Source organism: Phymastichus coffea, unplaced genomic scaffold (genome assembly GCF_024137745.1).
Source record: "Phymastichus coffea isolate CEN01 unplaced genomic scaffold, Cenicafe_Pcof_1.1 PCOF00017, whole genome shotgun sequence".
NCBI lineage: Eukaryota > Metazoa > Arthropoda > Insecta > Hymenoptera > Eulophidae > Phymastichus > Phymastichus coffea.
In genome coordinates, this window is record NW_026706828.1 from 3685797 (window position 1) to 3691796 (window position 6000).

The window sequence follows — 6000 nt, forward strand, 5'->3', positions numbered from 1 at the left end:
GCGAGCATCCCATATTCTACGCCAGTCGGATGCTTAACGCGCACGAGCGAAATTACACGGTGAGCAAAATCGAGTTTTTGGTAGTACTTTTTGCGGTAAAAAAGCTTAGGCCTTATATAGAAGGCTCACAATTTGTCATCGTTACGGATCATAGTGCGCTCACTAGAATCCTAAATAAACGCAAGCTTACAGGTCGATTGGAAAGATGAATACTAGAATTTCAGCAGTTAGATTGTGAAATAGTACATAGAAAGGGAGCGCTGCACCATGTGCCGGACGCACTTTCGCGAGAATTTGAGGACGACCTCGAGGTTTGCGCATTTGATAAGATACAGGATGCTTGGTATCTACAACGCGTGAAAGACGTTCTTCAAAGACCGAAGAAATTCGAGAATTGGAGAGTAGAGAATAACATCCTGTATCGGTTCATGCACGATCACTTGCTCGATCCGATAACTAATCGCGAGGAATGCTGGCGCATGGTGGTGCCGCTGGAGTACCGGGCAAGGGTGATGAGAGACGCTCATTGCGAACCATTCTCCGGACACTTCAGCCGTTAAAAGACTTACGATCGAATTGCTCGTGAGTATTACTGGCCAGGTGTGTGGTATGATGTGAGAACGTTCGTAGATGAGTGCTCTCAATGTCAGAAGTAGTCTAGCAGGTCAGTAGTCAATGTCAAGTAGTCAGAAGTAGAAGAGGTAGTCTAGCAGGCGCCTCAAGGCCTAATGGGTAAACGTGAAATAGAAAGACCATGGGCCGTGGTAGCGACTGACGTAGTAGAGCTGCCCCGTAGCAAAAATAGGTTTAAATACCTGGTGGCTTTTCAAGACTTATTTACTAAGTAGGTCGAGTTAAAACCGCTACGTTCGGCCGACGGTCCTGCTCTTGTTGCCGCGCTTGAGGAGTTAATCCTGTTTAGGTGGAAAACTCCGGAATATATCGTTAGTGATAATCCGAAGGCATATAGGAGCAAAGTATTTCAAGATAGGTTGCGAGAATACGGTATCGAACATATATTTTGTCCTGCGTATCATCAGCAAAGCGACCCGATCGAACGTGTAAATCGAACGCTAAAAACGATGATAGCGATGTTTGTAGATGCCGATCACAGTAGCTGGGATAGGTACTTGCATGAACTTCGTCATGCTATCAATACGGCGACTCAGGCGTCTACAAAGGTATCCCCGGCGTTTCTAAACTTTGGTAGGGATCCGCGTCCGGTAAAGAGTTTAAGGCGCGAGATCGAGGTAAAAGCCCCTATTGTCAAGATAGATACGAAGGCATGGGAAGATAGGCTATCACGTTTAAACATGCATTACGCGACTTGGTAGCTAGGCACATTGATGAAGCTCAGGAAAAGCAAAAGAAACACTACGATAAGGGTAGGCATCAGGTACTTTTTCAGGTAGGTGATTTGGTTTTGCGCAAAGTGCATACACTTTCGAGCGCAGCGGATGGTAAAAATGCGAAACTCGATCCGAAATTCGACGGACCTTTTGAAATTATTTCAGTAATTTCGCCCGAGATCTACGAGTTAGCGTCAAACAGTAAGCATCGAATGGCTAAGGTACACGTCTCGGAAATTAAGCGATATATACCACCGCGTAAGATAAATAAATAGTTTGAAAATAGGACAGGTGTAATAACTGAATTGTTTTGTTTTTAAGGTACAAGAAGTTCATCGACGTCAGGTGATGATGGCTGAAATCGAGGAGTCAGGCCGCATCATTCAAGTCGTCGAGGCCCAAATACCTACAGGCGTCGTGACTGCACCGGTAAACTCGACGGAAGCTGCTGAGGCTATGGAGGTAGACCGGGCGTCGGAGTCTGCCGCCCTGTTTTCGGGCATAGAGCAGGCGGCCTCCTTTGACGCCGAGGTTGCCTCCTGTGTCTTACAGTTGGCACGGGCGTCGGTTGGCGGGGGCGGGGACGGGCAGACGAAGGGGTCCCCTTTGCCGCCGCCTTTGCCTTCACCCCCGACGCCGTTCGTGAGCGACCAGCAAGGGATCCGTCTGCTAACGGGAAATCGACGTGCGGGTTCGATAATTCGTCTGGCTGCGCCTACGCGTACATGGGACGAGGCGGTACGTAGTAGCGCAGCGTTTCGGCTCACGATGCTTTGCATACGCGAAGCGTCGGAGAAGTCGAGAGTTATCACCGCGAGGGGGGAAATTGTCTTCTCTTAGGCGAGAGATCGCCGGGCTCTCGAGCTGCCGCGGGAGGACATCTCGCGAGTAGGGCGGCAAATCGGAGCCGTACCGCGAGGGCTTCATTGGAAAGGGAAGCTGGATTCCCACGGTGCGAGGCGCCACCAACGGTATACTGGAGGTGGTGCTGAGCTCAAGCGACTCCGAGGATGAGGCAATGCCGGTTCAGGAGCTACCTCGACTGGCTCCACAGCCACACGTCCACCCTACTCTCCCTTTCAAGCCGCTCCCACTACAGAGACTAGACCCTACGTACCAATTCGTCCGGAGGGGTGTGCTCGCGCAATTTCTCCTAGCGGAGTATTTAGAGGACGAAAGGAGTAAGGAGGCTGAGGCTCGTCAGAACGCGGGTAGGAGAAGCGCACAATGCGTTTCAACCTATCCGCGTGTAATTTTGAGAGGCCATCCTCTAGTCAGGCACCAACACTACCCAGGATGGCGGAGGGAGCCGTTTTTGAGGCAACAGGCACCCTCCAGCCACCGGTTTCGTTAGCTGCCAACAAAGGCAAAGCCTCGGGAATTAGTGCGAGTACAGTTGCCGAAAAGACGGGAGAGGCAGGCACGAGAATGAAAGTTGTGGTGCCGCCGACCTCACGAAGAGTGGAGTCGGTTGTGTCGGAGCGACCGACCCTTAGGTCGGTACAACATACCCCGACTCCTCAGGCAGCGAGCTCGGCCTCGTCCTCCGCGTTGCCGTGTTAGGTCGACGAAATCGGGTTTCGGCTGGTAAGAGGTAGCTTCCTGCAAAACCTGGCTCCGGTCCCTTGAGATGAGGACCTGGACATGCCCTCGTTCCGCTGTTTCAATTGCAGAACGGGATCACATCTGAGGTCGGCCTGCAGGAACCCGCCTCTCTCGCGTCCGGTCTGTAGAAAATGTGGGCGATTCGACGTCCGCGTGCAAAACTGCTTGCGTTGCCGCGATGCCTTCATGGCAGACCACGTACCACCATCGTACGCACGATCGGTGGAAGAGGTAAGGGTTCGGGTTCACCCTAGCGAACCAGTAGAGCTCCCGGCTACGCAGGCAAAGACTGTGGAGCCGGAGCCCAAGGTTCGTAGGTCGGTGCCCGAGGTAGACAGCCCTGAATCCTCCGTCTGGGAGCCCAAGGCGAAAAAACCCAGGCACCGATATGGCAAGCGCTTTCGCGCGAAGCTCGTGCGTAGGTTACAGGCGCTTATTGCAGAGGGAGCCGGGACTGAAGCCGGTCCGGCTGAGGTTACGGGAGTAGAAGTCGCGCCGCGGACGGAGCAGGCGCCGATCCCCGCAGGTGAGCCCAGCAGTCGGAGCGCCGAGGTGATTGAGTCCGAGGCGACTGAGGATGCCAGCCAAAGACTCTCCGGGGCAAGTGCCTCGTTTCCTTCGGCGGAGGAGCTTCGAGCGCTCAGGCTCCGGTTTTTGGCGTCGTTGGAGCGGCAGTAAATGGTAAGATTCGTGGTTTGATTGAATACTGAGTTAGTCGCGATCTTGATGCAGCGGATTAGTCGGCTCGCTACGACGAAAGGTTAGGCATATCAATCGTATTAGACTACTGGGTTTGTTAGACTTTGCCCTTGGTTGATCTGGTTGTTACCAACTTAGAATTAATTATAATTTAAGTTAAGTCTAAGATATTATTATATAGTGTAGCGTCTATCGTTGGTTACCATTGCCGGTCGATAGAGAGAGAGAGGGAGAAAGGGAGTCAGGCCGTTCGTGAGTGCGAACTTTGGCCTTGGAAGGGGCTGTGACGAGAGCAGGCCATGTGCCGGTTTCTCGTCTGCGTTTCACCCTCCTTCTCCACTCGGCAAGGCGTGGTGGCCAACATTGGGCGCATTAAAGTATGCGCCTAACACTTGGCCTTTTTGTTTTAGCGCCAAGGATGGGCCAGCGCAATTGAGCGCAGAAAAATTGAAGAGCGCGGAGAGAATGAGAAAGAGAGAGAGAGAGAGAGCATTAGGCCTATGCAGGGATAGGCAAGCGCGCGACGCGTGACCGATAAGCGGTGCGTCGCGTGCCGCCTAACTAATAGGTTAGGAAGGGAGAGGAGCGAGCGCCGCTGAGCGGCCGCGACACGAGCGCGAGAAAAAAGTACGTGCACGAGGCCAGTCGAGTCGAGTAAGAGTGCAGAGAGTGCAGTTTTGGGCACAACGAGAGTTGAACTCGCTAGTGACAAGAGTTGTCATCGCCTGCAGCAACGGTTTCTTTTTCTGCGTCGATCGCGGTGACTCCTTCGCTAGAGGCCCAGGACGATAGCTTCGCCAGCGACAACCCTCCTTCACTTGGTTGGCAGCCCAGCGCCCAGAAAGTTCGAGTTTCCTTTGTCTTCTTGAATCTCTCTTTCTCGCTAAATCCTCTCTCTCTCTGACGGTACGACTGACAAACGCGTACGGGTAGGTAGCGAGGCGCTCACGTGCCAGCTACTTTACTACGTACGCTCGTTAGTATATTATGTTAATTTTAGTTTTGTATTGCTTCCGTTCATTGTTGCGTTTAGTTTATGTAATTAGAGGACGATGGTTGTCAAGGCGCTCACGTGCCGGACAACTCATTCAATATAGGTTTGCGTAGTTTTTAAGTAGGTTTGTAAATAGGATAAGTGCGTGATTAATTGTTAAATAAGGAAATACCGCAATACATTTATTCGCGATGATGCTAGGGAGTTTCTTTTGTTTTATTTCTTTGTTAGAGAATCAATAACTCTTAGATCATATATTCCGCGCGTATGTTAGTGTGAATAGTTGCTAATAATAATGGGTTAAGTTTAATATGATTTCTGTCATTGCATAATTTATTTATTGACCTCCCTTCTCTTTTCTCCCTCAATTGCTTTGATCGAAAGTGCCTCACTTACCCCGCAAAAGAATTGGTGACAAGGAGAGAGTTTTGTCACATATGTAAATACGTAAAAATATTTCTATAGGATACGTTCACGTTTACTTGACCGGAACGGCGTAGGTTCGTTGTATCAGCTGAAAAGCACGAAATATGACGGTGCGTAGGTAGAGGTCAAGTCGAAAGAAAGGGGTAACGAAACAAACATATGTATCGAAGTATACTATAATCAGATGAGGTAACGTTAAGTAGTCGTAACCTAAAGTAGGGCAAGAGAGAGGAAGAATAAGAGAGAAAGAGAGCGTATGCCAAGCAAAGCGAGAGAGAGAATCGAACTGATACTTACAAATTCGGATACACCTGTCGTCGCTTAGGAAAAAGGAGACCGAGAGCCCAAAGTGCATTTACGCTAAGGTTGCAGTGCTTGTGGAGGTGAGTACCCACGATATACGAAAACTTTGTCTAAACCATCTCGCTTACTCCACTAAGTGCCAGCATTGCAGTCCAGTACAGCATCAGGGTCACTAGTCTCACGATATGCGATGCCACAGCAGTAGTTCCACTTTCTCCTTTTCTTTTCTCGAGACAATCGTCAATATGAGGCGTCAAAATATTTCTGTTCTTTTCTTTTCTTGTGATATCAGTACGAAAAAAGAGAACATAGGTTTCGACAAATGAGCGCGCAGTTACGAGTTCGCGGTGCTTATATGTGTCTCTTGCTCTCGCGCATCAAGCGTATCGTTGCGTATATGTATTTCTCTCTTCTCTTACTTACCTTAGCCGGGACATAAATACAAGTGACATACATATATAAATAATTCAAAATAGAATATACAGAATAGTTATATTTATTAAGTAAGCCAAAGAGAGAGATAGAGAGAGAGAGAAACATAACGAGATAGCAATCTTGTTCGTCGTAACACACAAAAGATTCTCAAAAGCACGTTGGTTCAAGAATTTAAAATAAAAATAGTTG